The sequence below is a fragment of the Homalodisca vitripennis genome, unplaced genomic scaffold (assembly GCF_021130785.1).
Source record: "Homalodisca vitripennis isolate AUS2020 unplaced genomic scaffold, UT_GWSS_2.1 ScUCBcl_4161;HRSCAF=10170, whole genome shotgun sequence".
Taxonomy (NCBI): domain Eukaryota; kingdom Metazoa; phylum Arthropoda; class Insecta; order Hemiptera; family Cicadellidae; genus Homalodisca; species Homalodisca vitripennis.
In genome coordinates, this window is record NW_025780268.1 from 17,777 (window position 1) to 33,935 (window position 16,159).

Genomic DNA, 16,159 nt, shown 5'->3' on the forward strand with positions numbered 1-16,159 from the left:
AATTATACATTGGTTTTTGTCTTTGCACAGCATATTTTTCATATATTAAAAAAAAGTCAATGCTGAGCAAGGATGCAGCCTGTTAACAACTGCGTAGTCCGTCACTTGTATACAATCAAATCCAACATGGCGGACACCCATCATTCTACATGAAAGTGATCCAGTTTTAAAGTGTGATTTAAGTGGGAAATTCAACAAAATGCCTACTTTTCTTCACAACAAACACAATCTTTAAACTGTAAGTCCATTTATTTACCAAAAAACTACACTTAGAAGAACTCGAGAATACTTTTTTCAAGGAACAAAAATTTCAAGCTACTTAAATTAATCAATCTTAAGCATAAACGTTCACTACAAAACAATTGTTTATCATTATTAATGATATTTGCAAAATATTTAATTTATACCATGAATGCACAAGCCTATAAAAATTAGACATACCATATGGAACAGTACACGCGTCATACGGTGACCTACTTTGAAACTGTGTGGTAATATATCAATGTATGACAAGTAGTCGTGAGGTGCTAACAACAACATCGCTGACTGTGCAAACATCAGTAAACTCCTCACTTGACCTACCGTACTGCTGCTGTCTGTGTGACACTGGAGCACTGACCCTGAGCTGCTGACTGTGCAACTGACAACGGCACCAACCACTCTGCTGTTATTTATCTACATCTGACTTCCATCACCTATCTAGTTTAGGCTGTCTGGATCTTTCTACTTGACAAGGAACTAGATTACTCCTCAAAATCAAACAAAAATTGTACACTTTTTTTTTACTAATTAAGTATTAATACAACATTCTATTCATCATGACAATAGCAATCAGGGCAAAGCTAGAATAAAAAACTGTTTACCATTATTTTATTCATCAGGACAACAGCAATCAGCCAAAGCTAGAATAAAAAACTGTTTACCATTTTATCATCACCAGAACCACTATATTGACAATAGGAGCCAGCCAAACCCAGCTTAAAAAAACTGCTAACTTTATATTTCTCCAGAACCATTATATTGACAAACAGGTGCCAGAAAACCCCAGAATGTCAAAATATCCATGTGGAGCTTGGAGTGAAACACAAAGGAATACTGTGCACTGGAAACTGCAAACAGTGGTTCCATGCAGACTGTGTTAATCTTTCAAACAAAGAGTTTAAAAACTTGACCAAAACACATTCAACAACTTGGAAATGTAGCAGTTTGTGTGGATTTTCACTCCCTACATGAAAACCGAGAATCCACTCCTGTTTCTTCAAATGAGACTTCAAACATCAAAATGACTCCCCAATGTGACTCACTTAAAGAACTTGAACAAAGTCTTGTTGAAAATGAGGAGCAAAATAGTGAAGAAAGTTTAATAATGGCAGCTAAAATAGGATCTGCACTTTTACATGAAAACAATATTCTTAAAAAAGAAAATTGTACCCTGCTAGCCCAATTAAATAGCCTTGAAGCCAAAATAGAGGAGCTGGAATACAATGAATCAAAACATATATCCAATATGGAGTCACTACAAGGAAAAATATCCGAACTTGAAGCACAGCTAACGAAAGAAAAACAATGCATGATTGAAGCACAGGATATTTTTGAAGAAAATGACAAAAAACTCTCTGAAGTGATATTTGAGTACGAAATAAAAATTAAAGACCAAAAGAAACAAATTGCAATGCTGAAAACGCAAGTATCTTATGGAAATCACACAACAGCACAACATAGCAATGTAGAAACCCAAACTGAGCTCTCTACTGATCAGGTCAACTCCTCCTTCCCCCCTTCCACCTCACCCTCCCTTCTCCTAGAAATTGGCAGTTTAAAAAAAGTCACACTTCACTTGAAGAGAAATTCTCAAGCTTAGAAGCATCCATCACGAATTTATTAAGAATTAGAAATGGCAAAGAAGAAACCTCTGAAAGGAAAATACCAAGGCACAAACACAAAACTAATCCCAAAGCCAAATATAGTGCCTCCCTTAAAGTGCAGAAGACGAAAGCATCCATCTCCCAGGCTGAGCACCCTACCAGTGAGCCCATCCCTGAAATAGCCCAACCAATTCATTCCAACAGCAACAAAGAACATCCTTCTTTCACCAGTACTGCAAACTTTACAAAGAAACTATCACCCCCTATAACAGCCATCATAAGGCCTTCAAGTCAGACTACAGAGGATTTCTTTAATGAACACATAGAATTCTTTAAAAGGAATATGCAAATTAGTTCTACAACTCATCAAATAACACTTAAGGCAAGTAACCAATGCTCAACAGCTTTTCTAGGTCAAGCTCCAAACCAACAACACACTTTTTTTAGAAAAAACCAAGACAAAGATTGTGAAACCATAGTACAAATATTAAAACCAGTAACAGGAAAAAGTAAACAACACAAATTTATCATTGCTCACCAAAACATTGATGGCCTTCAGAACAAAATCGAGAGACTGACACACTTCCTACACAGCTCTAATCCAGACTTAATAATTCTTACAGAACACGGCTTAAGTAGTCAAAAGTTGGAAAACACAAGAATCCCTGGCTACAGTCTACTAGGTGGTTTTACCAGACAGCAACACCGGAAAGGTGGAGTGGCTGTTTTTTGCTAGCTTAAGACTAAAAAACAAGATTACAGTAGTATCAATATCAAGCAATACATCGGAACTCATTTGTGAAACGATGCTCCTGAAAATTGAGCTGAGACAAGGATTTTTACAACTGCTAAGCATCTACAGACCACCCTGCAGCAACTTAGAAAATGCAATAGACATTTTATCAGCTGAGCTTGACAAAATTGTAGCCATTAATGACATGGTACTGGTGATGGGGGACGTGAATGTAGACAATCTTATTGAAAGCAATGACAGAAGAAACCTGGATGAAATGCTCCTTAGCCATGGCTTGAGCAGACTTCATCTACCCGCAACCAGAATAACAAATCATAGCCAGACCTCTATAGATTTTATATGCACGAACATAAAAGAAACGGAAATAGCTACCAAAATAACACAGACAGGCCTCTCAGACCACACGGCCCAACTATGTACGATTCTCACAGATTCTACGAAACAGCCACTGACCCAAACAAAAAGAAGACAGTTTAATGCAAGAACAGTGCAAGAATTGAAGCACAATCTGGAATCCCAAGACTGGACTAAAGTCACTCTCACCGAGAATGTGGAAACTGCTTATAAAGCATTTAGTGGAATTTTTCAAACTGCATTGAACATAGCATGTCCACTCAAGATAGTAAAGAAGAAAAGAAACCCTACAAAAATATATGGGACAATGAAAGTCAGGCCCTAAAATTATCATACTTAGAAGCACTGAATAAACAAATCATTACTGGCCACCCTGATGACAAAAAAGAAACAGCTCGAAGGAAAAAATGTTATGATATAAAACTCAAAACTCTTCGTAAACAGTGCAACTCTTCATTCATAGAACAGTCGGACAACAAATCAAAAGCTGTGTGGAATGTAATAAATAATGAAAGAAAAGAAAAATCTTCAAAAAATCCACTAGAATGCCTAAAAATAGAGGAAGAAATCGTTGACTCTCCAATAACTATTGCCAATCATTTAAATTACTTCTTTGCTACAGTCGCTGACCGAACACCCTCAGAAATGGAACAACGACACCTGTAATAGCACCAAACAATAACAACCAAACACTTCAAACACCAAACCTAGCCTTCTTTGAAACCAACAAACAAGAAATTGGAAAAATCATTGACTCTTTAAAAGCAAAAACATCAGCAGGGGAGGATGAGATCTCATCAAAATTGATCAAACAGTGCAAACACGAAATAATCACCCCACTGACTCACATCATTAATAAATCACTTTCACAAGGAATATTTCCAAATGAACTAAAATTCGCAAAAATCTATCCGAAATTCAAATGTGGAGCAACAAATGAAGCCACCAGCTACAGGCCAATTTCCCTAATCTCTACTTTTTCTAAAATACTGGAGCGAGTAATACTAAATAGACTACTGAGCCACCTCAAGCAGCACGATCTTCTCACCCCTAGACAACACGGTTTTATAAAAGACAGATCAACTTCAACAGCAATAGCTCAACTAATTGAAGAAATCATCGACAATCTGGAAAAAAGGAAAAATTGCAACAAGCATATTTTTGGATTTTAGTAAAGCGTTTGACTGCCTTGACCATGAACTCATACTGAAAAAGTTACACTCTCTTGGAGTCATTGACAAAGAACTTGACTGGTTTAAGAGCTACTTGAGCAACAGGGAACAAGTAGTAGAACTTACTTACTTGGAGAAAAACACTGTGACGAAAGTAAAATCCAAGCCAATACCAGTAAGCAGAGGAGTACCTCAAGGCTCCGTGCTTGGACCCGTCTTGTACATTCTCCTAACAAATGACTTCCCAAATTATCTCCAAAACCACTGTGAAATTGTAATGTATGCTGACGACACAGCTTTGATTTTAGCAAATAAGAACAAATCTCAGCTAGATATAGACTCTTTTGTTGCATACAATGTGGCTAAGCAATACTGCCACCTCAATGATTTAGTCTTAAATGACTCAAAGACCCAACAGCTAGTCTTTACACCTAACCCAAACCAATATGACGGGCTCCCAGAAATAACTACAATTAAATCAGGAAAGTACCTTGGTCTAACTGTTGATCAAAACCTCTCATGGGAACCTCACATCAATCAACTCTGCCACAAACTTAACCCTTCAACGCGTTATTTTTTTTTCATGGTCATACCCCCTCCTGCGTTGATTTTTCTGGCGGTTTTTTAGAGATTTTGTGTTTTTATAAATAATATAAGCAAATTACCCAAGTTTATAATTATTTTGTTGTTATTATGTTGTTAGTGTTTAGAATTAGCCAAATTAAACAAAATTAACCTACTTTAGGTTAGTTTATTAACTTTACAATGATTCAAAAACCAGGTAAGCCTAGGCCTACATTTAGGTATGCATCACCTCCTCCTCTTTCAACAACATTGAACTCATTTTGTATTACAATGTTTTCACCTAGCCTATTTTCAATATCATCATTACTATTTTGTCCTAAGTCTAATACTTCAAACTCAGCTTGAGCAAAGTCATTGTCATATCCATCGTCGAAATCTTCATCTGATTCAAGGTTCAAAAGTCTGTCAATTTTACTGTCTCTTTCCACTAGGTGTCCTTCAAGATTACTCATTTTCGATTGATTTTAAAATATTTTACAAAACCGATAACAGTTTTAAAATAAATTCCCTAAAACATGCAAAAATATTTCCCTAAAAGCTAGCTAACCTACAAAACATTCCCGACTCATGTTTGTAAAACACAACAAATTGTTCCTGTCAAAACGGGATTTCCTTCTTCAAAACCATATAGTTAGCTTGTAAAACTAATACTAAGCATAACTAATAATAATAACTAAACAAAGGAACATAAAACACACAAAAATATGTCAGTAGAAACATAACCATCACACTAACAATGACTGTAAACAACAACAAACGTAAGCCGACAAACGATCGGGTGCACGGCAATGACGTCGTCTTGAATGCAGCTGATTTCTCAGATATTTTTTCTAAAGATCGATTTTTCGAGATATCGACTCAATTAATCGAAAGTTTGAATCTTCTACTTTCGATTGGTATACATTTTTCATTGAAAACATTCGATAGTTGTCTGTTACAGCTACAAAAATAACCGACTACTCCATGACGTACTCAGTACGGCAAAACGCGATCTCAAGTGAAAGTGTCATGACGTACCTAGTACGGCAAAACGCGTTGAAGGGTTAATAGTAGCCTGTATGCAGTGAGAAGAATAAAACAAATCAGTAGCCCTCAAGTAGCTTTGACAGCATACCTTTCCCTATTTGAATGTCATCTCAGATATGGACTGATAGCCTGGGGAGGTACGACAATTGGAAATCTTAAAAGGGTGCTCGTTATACAAAAAAGGGCTGTCAGGACTCTAAGTGGATTAGGACCAATGGACTCATGCCGAGCAGCTTTCAGACATCTAGGAATACTGACGATCATAGGACTCTATATCCTACAGACGATCTTATTTGCCACAAAAACAGGGCACGCAAGAACTGGCGACATCCACCCCTACAACACCAGACATAGAAACAACTTCCTCCTTGACCCTCATCATCTGACTCTGTTCGAGAAAAAACCATCGTATAAAGGAGCCATGTTCTTTAACAATCTACCTGACTACCTAAGAAAGCTTCCAGAGAAGAACTTCAAGGCCTCCTTAAGAAGCTGGCTGCTGGAGCATCCATACTACAGTGTCCAGGAGTACCTTCAGTGGAGGACAAGCGCTTTGTAATTTACATACACTGACTCATACACTGATTGTGACATAAACACTGACCTTTGTTCTATTCTCTAAGAATATGTTCAATAAAGATATATTCTATTCTATTCTATTCTACACTGTGTGGGCTTTGGATCAATATCAGCTGACAATGAGTGATATTACAAATATAAACTATGTATAAGGAATTGGTATTTATGAGTAAAGGATTCAATTGGTGCAAGTTATGTCTGTATAACTTAAATGGTTTTTATGTAATAGCGGAAAGTTGACTGATGTTTGTGTCATCTTTATCAGTTCACAAGTTGTATCAATGAACGTCTGAACCGTCGGTCATCAGTTGGAGGGTTAAACACTAACAAATTCTACTGAAATCTGTCAAATAAATTTAATTTGTAAATTTTAGAAGTTTTTTAAATTACAAATGCTGTTATTAGAAGTAAACTATTTCACTATTCATTAGTACTAATATTGGGTATTCGAGAATGAAAACCAATTCATCATTAATGTATGTAAATGATTTGATTCAGTTGTTGTTATTTTTAATTTTAGGTAACAATAAAAGGCTGTGGGAGGAAGAAGTGCTCAAATTTTGCTAGAGTGCACCAGTTGAGGACAGTCAGTCCTTATTTACCACTTGACAGTAACCCTCTAGAACCTTATATTTATGAAATGGTGTTATACGAGTTCCTAAAAACAGACCCAGAGGTAGGTTATTTTACATAACAATAATTATCAGCTTCTATTAAAGATTTTTGTCTAAATGTCAAAAGTCTAAGCTAAGTTCAGTTTATGTTCAGATCACTATTTTATCGTATGCCCAAACTAAGATCTGAAATCACATCTCAGAAGTAATGGGTTATGACACTAACCTCTCAGATTCAGGTATGGAGGTCTCAGATGAAAACTTAGTCTGTACAAGACCTTTTAGTTGCCTGATGCTCTTTTATCTTCGACATTAAAGTTTCTTTGGCTTAATTGAAGATAGGGTATTTTTGTAATAACAAGAAAGTTTATCACTCACCAAATTGTTTGGGTATGTTTGCTTGCAATCCTTTCAGTTGCCTACTAAAGTCCATTTGATAAAAATATCTGTTTGTTTTCATTCCTCTTCATCTTTTTAAATTAATATAAATCAATTGTTGTATAGAATCTCTATGAAAAAAGCGTTTAATTAATATTGGCTTTATTCTTTGAGATTCTAATATTTAATGTTGTTAAATATATTATTACAAAAATGAAATGTGAGTTTGTTCTGAAAGTCATCTTTCTCATCAAAAAGTAGGTTAATTAAAATATGCATATTTTAATGCATGATTCTGAATAAAATATTTCTTTGATATATTCTTGATTTATGTGAAGACAATAATAATGAATACTAATAAAAAAATATTTAATTAATGTGCGTACTAGCTACCAAGCAAATATAAAAAGGCCTAAGATGGAAATCGCCACCTCTTGCTCTTTGCACTCACAGTTTTGGCAGTATTTTCTTGTTCTTTGTGCCCAGCATATAGTGATAAGTTAATCACTTGAGACTAAGAACAATCTTAAAAAGAAAATTGACTTCTTGAGAGTTAAATTGGGAGGAAATGTCAAAATACTCCAAGATGTAAAAGTTTTGGTGACTCTGAATTCCAAAGTTGTATTCACCAAAATTATAGTCTATTAGAAATGTAACTGTTCTGTCAAAAGAAAACTGTACAATCATAAGATCTCCATCTTTGACTACATCTTAACTATTTTATGTACAATGTACAAATACATTTTTAAGTGTATGACCATCACAACATGTCTTGCTAATATCAATCCACCAAGTGTATGGGCCACTTAAGGTGCTGAATTTTTTGTAATAGTGGATCACTAAATGACAAACCAATAAAGTAACTATTGTAAGCAGGATAATCACTGTGTTTTACTAAATTTAAAAATATTGGTGTGAACATGTTTGTATTAATAACAGTCCAAGTCTATTGTATAAGGAGAATTATATACACAATGGGTATTTAGTGACACATGTAGTTTTCTTACTGTAGGAGGTAAAAAATAATCTTTTAGAATAGTATAAGTCCAGTCACCATAGTACTAAACCTTTCAATGTACAGTTCTTTATATCCTTAGTGAATATCTTTTGACTGAAGATTGCTCTCCATAGCAAGGTTGAAACATCTCAAGAGTGTGATTGAGTTAGCAACATTGTAATCAAATGAAAAATGTCTTTATTAGAGGTGAAGTTAAGACTAAAATAGGGGGGAGGAGAAAAGGGAAAGGGGAAAAATGGGGATTTAGAGGGGTTACAGGGGGGAAGGGGGATGCAGAGCGAACCTGGAAATTTAGAAGGTAGTCACACTGGCCATTTAAGCCTAAGAAGTACAATGTCAGATATCGTAACAATGACAAACCTTTCCACATATGAATTTTGGAAGATCATCTAAAAATGAAGGGCTTATATCTCTCAAATTATGGCTCTATACTACACTAGATGGTGAGTTCTCTTGTATAAGTATGCACAGAGACAGCAAACATCAGCTTGTTGTGTTTCAACTTTTTTGGAATGGATAAGGGTATAAAACCTGTAATATTTGTTTTGTTGGAAAAATAATCATAGAGTTATGGCAAGACTGAAGTGTTATCCATAAAAATCATCCACAAGAAGATGAAAATAGCATTTATTGTTGATGACTATATTTTTTTAACAATATAGGAAATTGTTTAAGTGTTAATTTTTAAGAAATTTAAATCCACACTTTAAAAATGCCATATCATTAGTTTTTTTAACAACAGCCAAACTTTAGGATGATCCTTGTCAAATATTGAAGATCAATTAAGGTTGCACTGGATGTTGAATGTTTATGTTGTTAGGGATTCCTGAGTAAGATCAAGGAGTGGCCCCCAGTGTTGTACAACGTGCCTGCTGTAGTCAATGCCACCCTGGAACATCTGCTGGTGGTCAGTCAGCAGACGTTCAAGTCTGTGCTCTTGGAGGCACTAGCTCTTCTCTACTCTTACGACAACAAATACGATAAAGCTCTCCAGATGTATCTCAAGTAAGACAGTTGTTTCATATTTTATGTTTGACTTTTCTTTATAATTCACTAAAATGCTTGATTTGTATCATGCAAGTTTGATTCATAACTAAATCTTTTCATTTTATTCATCATCACTATCATGCTAGGGATTGTATACTTATAAATTTAAAAAATATATGGTACAAAATTAAAAACTCAGTACAGTATGCACATAAGCTACAGAACTGCAATTGGCGTGAAAACCTACCAACTTGTGAAAGTATGCCTTCACATTGCAATTTGATTCTTGTTGATGTGTACATGAACCTGTCATGAACATTATCCATGGCAGCTGTTGGTTTTGGATGTACCGCTTGTAATTATAATATGAGAATTTATCATCATCCCTACATTTGTCCAGGCTAGGTCACAGCGGAGTGTTTGACCTGATAGCCAAACACAACCTGTACGGAGTCATCCACAACATGATAGAAGACTTGATGGAGCTGAATGCTGACCTGACTATCACGCTGCTGGATAGCGGGGAGGTACCCCCTGACATCGTGGTGGCCAGGCTCTCTAGCAACAAAACATCTGCTCTATCGGGTAACAGAATATACAGGCTTACTTCATTAATACTAATACTATGGGAAATAATTCACAACTATAGCGAAAAAATCATAAATTTCGTTGTTTGGTTTAAAACCGAAAACATTATTGTTTCACCAACCATTTCTATTCCTACAAATCTAGCCATAAACATTTTTAATGTAGTAAAATAACTTTATTACTTTCAGTATTTGGATGCTCTGGACCAAAGAAAAGATAGGTCTGCAGCAAAAAAAATATCATGGTTTACTTGTTAGCCTATATGCTGACTTTGCTAAAGATAAGCTACTGGCCTTGCTTCGTCGTAGTGACCATTACCCAATACAAGAAGCCCTCAACATCTGCAAGGACAGGTGTTTCTATCCCGAGATGGTGTATTTACTTGGTAAGTATTTTGCTATTTATCAGTCACTAGTTGATGGTCCAGTTTTCAATGTTTTTGTAATAACTATTGATTGATTTTTCCAAGATTTTATTTCAATAAAGTTATTCCCATTATGTTATGAAACACTATACTATCTGAGTCCATTGCACTTTTTATTGGTACTGTCAACCTTGTATTGACTCTCCTTATTTTGATGATAGATCATTGCATTCGTCAATAGCCCATGAGGATGGGAAAAATTGAGATAAAAGGGAGATTGTTACCTCCTCAAAAATCATTAGATTAGAGATAGAATCAATTAACCTTGAAATGAAATATGGAATTTAATAGTAAAGTATGAATAGTTCAGAATTATTTATACAAGTAGACAACAAATAATTGAATATTTAGAAATAAGAAAGTGAAAAATAAACAACAAGATTTTCCATCAAGATATAGACACCTAATCTTTAATAAATAATGAAACTAAACTCAGTAATAATATTCATTTTAATGAAAACTATAGATAATTTATTTATTAAAGTTTTGAACTGCTAGTAGTCCACTGTTTTCAGTAACAGATCAAACTTACAATATTACTGTTGAAAATTATTTATACTTTTATGGTTGTCAGATCCAATAAATAATTCTTAATATCTCTAAATATTCTTTTTTCAGTTATTATCAATATTTGCTATTAATTATTAACCCTTCGTTGTGGTTTCATGTGAAAATCTCAGTTGGCCAACTCGAAAATTTAGAATGTGAAATTTTAATGTAGACAGTATCCCAATACTGTTAGCGGCAGTCAGAACTATTTCAAATAATTAGTTTTCTCAATAGAGGATAGAAATAATTTTATCTTATCATTATTACTACAACATTTTTTCATCTATTATCTTAACCACTAGTGATTTATAGTGATAGTTTCAACATTATAGTACGTGATATTAACTGCTGTTTAGAACAGCTCAGGTTTAACAGTGTTTAAAATATCACTCTTTTAGTCAGTACAGATTATAGTAGGAGTGTAAATATTTTTTAATGTACAATAAGTATAAAATAGCCTGTCGTAATTGTTGTTGTTGGGTTTGTTAGGCCTAGTCTAATTATGAAAATTGTGTTTTTATGTAATATAATGTAAACCGTTATAAATCAACCATAATGTCATAAGTTTTTCTATTAATTTTGACAGATATTTTTTACTGTTGTAAAAAGTAGCTTGGAAATACGGCAATAGCAATGACCAATAGCTAATTCATGTCAGTGATTATAGGCTGACTAACCCCTAGTTAGTGGCTAGTGAAAATACCTGTATTGAAGGGTTAAACTATTACTTAACATAGAAATTTCTTAAATATTTATGTATTAGTGGTAGTATTTTATAATTATATTATTGTTAATTTTGTTGTATTTTCCATTATTGTTTGATATGTTATATACAAATTTTGTTTTACACGTGAAGTTCAATTTATTATCATGTTAAAGTAATACAAAATATGTTAGATTCAGAAGTTTATTTGTTAAGTTATTAATCTAGATATTAGATTTATGAAGTATTATTTTAGTCTAGATGATTCCAATGTGCACTATGTGTTAATTTTCCCTATTGTTAACTACACTAATTTTTATGAGGGTCAAAATAAAAGGGTAGCAAAATGATTAGAAATACAAAATCATACATTTTTCACAGGTCAAATGATTTAACTTGACACTTAAAGACAAACAAATAATAGATAAATTGACACCAGAGATAAAGATTGAAAACATTAACTATTGTACAACAGCTTTAAACTTTGGTAAAAATTTGGTTTTACTCTAAAATTTTTCTAGTTTTTATGAAAATTTTGTTTTTATTAAAGTAGACATTGTACATTATTTATGTGCAATTAAAATATATATATATATATATATATATATATATACTTTTGGCCACAATTTAAGTATGGGTCATCATGATGTCAAATGAATTAAATGGATAAGGTGTTGAATCATACAACTATACTCATTGGACGATACTAGGTTTAAGAGATCATGTACATATGAATATGATGACATTCCAGTATATTTTTATATGTTTACAATGTTTTGGTTTGAATATTTTACCTGTATTTATAATTTTCCTATAGAATAATCGTTATTTCTTTGCATACTACCACAGTTTTGTTTTGTAAAATGTTATAAAATTAAAATTTTGTACAAATAAGCAATATTTGTAATATAAAAAACCCAATTCTAAATCGAATAAAAATGCATCAAATTAGAAACCAAATTATTGTTTCAGGAAGAATTGGTAATACAAAAGAGGCTCTGAATCTAATCACACACCAGTTAGGTGATATTGAATATGCCATCACCTTTTGTAAGGAACACGATGATCCAGACCTCTGGGAAGATCTTATTAGCTGTTCACTCAAGAGACCAGGTAAATAATGTGAACAAATCATCCACATAGTGTTAAACTGCTCAAAGGAATAAAATCATTTATTGGGGGGGATGATAATTCTTCTTCAGGCAATTCTTGAGATCTTAGTCGAATTACATGCTATATGTTACATCTGAACATTGTGTACAGTGACTTTAGGATGAGTTTACTTGCGATTTAAATGTTGTATTTTTATTGTAAATTTTTGTCAATAAATTCAAAATTATATCATGTCTTATTTTTAATGCAAATCAGTTTTAATTCTTTAATTCCTATAACTTCAGAAATCTTAATTCAGATAGAACTTCAAACAAATTTATTTAAAGCTCATTGCACGCTAAGGGGAAATGCAGAAATTAATATCCAGTGCTCTAAACATCAAGCCTTCTGGCTCACAGCTCTTCTCAAATCTAAAAGGAAAATAATAAATGTAACTAATTAAAAGTAAATAATTCGTATTTGGATTCTTGTTTTCAGATTTTATAACTTTTCTTCTACAAAGGATAGGAACTTATATAGATCCCCGCCTACTAGTTCAGAGGATAGACAGTGGAATGACTATTCCTGGATTAAAACATTCTCTAGTTAAATTGATGCAGGACTACAATTTACAGGTAATATAGTATTTATTTCTACTAGATCCAAAAATCATAATTACTGTTTGTAATATAATAAAACATCTTATTATACCTGGGATTTTAAGGTACCTAGTACAAATAAATATTAAGCCACCGTTGCCATGTACTATAACTGTAGCTGTTTGCCAATTGTGTACGTTCCTAATAAATAGTGTATTAGAGCATTTGAAATAGGGTGATGTGGTTTCTACCAACTTCCTTCCACATTGGTTTATAAATTACAAAACAAACAGCATACACTTAACGTTTCTCAACATCTACTGCTGAAATGGATTTTAATCAAAATAATTAGTTTCAGAGTACAAAATTAAATATTTAGTTATATCTGAAAAAAGTTTAAAACCTTATTGTTAAAGTTTTAGGTGATCTGTAAATTTTTAAATTAAAATTTTTTTGTGCCATTTTAATCTATAGTAAGTATATATTTGAAACACTTTTTCCTTATTTTTATGATTTTTACTCTTGATAACTACTTTTATGTTAAAAACATAACTCTTGTAGAACACCATCTCATAACATTTCAAGATATCAATACCCCTGGAAAGATTAAGAAGTTACGTCAATTACTAAAATTGTTGAATAGTACATTAAGGTGCAATCAAACATAACATTAATACATGGACAATATATCTAGTCTGATAGCGATGGAAGAATGAATGTTGTGCTAGCAAATAATGTGTATGTATATATATATACACACACACAACATTCTTAAAAATCATTATCTTTAACCCTTCTGCTTCAAATGTGTTTTTACCAGATTATGCCTTTCTTTACATAAAAAATAATACTTTAGGAGTGGTAGGGTTAAAATCTCTGGTTGTTGTGAATATTCCCGACAAAGCAGTGTTTGTAGTGTGTGTTGTAGCCTTACTTATTTTAATGTTGCAGTGTCTTTAGTAAAACAAGTGCCATAAAGTAAAATTTGAGTATTTGGCATTTTGTTCAGTCTACCATTCTAATATATCCGTCTACAGTGTGGGAAGGGTTAAAACATTTGATTGCATCTTAATTAATTTCAATGTGGTCAATTCTTACCCAGGTATGTGGAAGTTGACTTCAAATGAAATACTATACCGAGTAGCAAAGTACTATTAGTAAATTTTGTTCTGTAATGGTCCTGTGTTATGGTTGTTTATGATTTAACTTTTTAGAAGGATTTTTGTGTAGGTATCAGTCCAAGAAGGTTGTAAAAAGATTTTGGTCTCCGACTACTTCAATCTTCATGAACGCCTGGTATGCATGCAACAAAGAGGAGTCTTAATAGATGGTGAGTTTGTTGGTATGTGTTCAATGTTTGTCTCCTGACTTGTAAAGACCGAATAATTTGTAATAAATAAATCCTAAACAAATACCAAGTTCACATGTAATATTCATTCAGAAGTTTTAAAAATGTATGTTTTTGCAGATGAGTACTTCTGTGGGGCTTGTCATAGAAAAGTTATAGTTAAAGGTAAGATATAATTAATATGTGTGTGTGTGAGTTTTAGACGGTTTTTTTTACAGTTACTATTTATTATTTTGGATAATATAAGTTAATTGAAAGAATAATTACTTGTTTTATACAAAATTTGATCTGTAAGTTTGTAGATTTCCAATTATTTAATTATTTTTAGTATAAAGCACAATAAAAAATATTTATAATACATTCAAACATAGATAACAGTTAGTCAATGCCTGTGTTAAATATTTGTTATTGATTCACAATTTCAGGTATTTACTGCCATTATTCTTTTAGATTTCGGTAAATTTGTGTTAACAAATTTGAAATAATATGCAGTGTTCTAATAACTAACCCATAAATAAATATATACATATTAAAATCTAACTCTAACTTTTTTGACATTTAAATTTTATTTAACATTATAAATAAATGTTTGTAAAAAAAGATAGTTTTTGGGCCAGTAACAATTTTACAAAAATCATTTCAGTATATCTTGTAAATGGTTATCAATAAATCTATTAGTGGTAATCCATTACCAATTACCAATTAAAATTCAAATATTTTAACCCTCAGGTACTAAATTAACCCTCGCGGTGATAATAGTATCAGCCGCGACGATTATATCGTCCGCCCGGGTGATATCGTCGTGAGCGCTACTATTATGTAAGCGCTTTTTGCAACGCTAGTTCCTTCAACAATTCTCGTTGAAATCTACTGTTTGATATAGTGCCGTAATCATGAAATTCTGAATTTTCTTTTATATTCTCTATGGAATCTAATAGATATATTGATGATTTGAACCAGCTGTTTTCTGCTGTTGTTACACCCATACAGTAATGGTGTCTGCTGTGTTATTGTTTTGAATTGTGCTGTATTTAGTGGCAATGGATAACAATTTAGGCTCAGATCAAATCAGAGATGTTTTTAGATGATGAAATAAGTGATTTGGAAGATACTAGTGATATAGATGTGCCGGAACTTGATTCAGATGTGTCATTAGAGGATTATTCTTCTGGCAGCGGTAAAGAATAAGTTCCAATCTTCTGAAGTAGATATTTCTCATCATACTGTAAATAATAGTGATAGTGATGAAGATGATACACCTAATCCAAATAGGCCTATTCAAGAATTTTCCTTATACACCAGATTCATTGATATTGAATCACAGTGAAGTTTGCTCAGAAAAAGAGGTGTACATAGTCATTATTGTATATATAGATTGAGTTTTTTTAATGAATTGAGCCATACATGTGTAGTTTTTCTGAATGTACATAAAAAGGTGAACAAAATGGCTATTCCAAATTTTAAATTTTTATTTGTATAATAAAGTACTGGTTGTGAGAATTTGAAAAAAAAAAACTTTTTTGC

At 32.8% G+C, this 16,159-nt stretch overlaps 1 pseudogene; it reads left to right on the forward strand.

Moving 5' to 3' along the window:
* Window positions 1–16,159, forward strand: part of LOC124372831 — a 37,903-nt pseudogene that overhangs the window by 16,869 nt on the left and 4,875 nt on the right.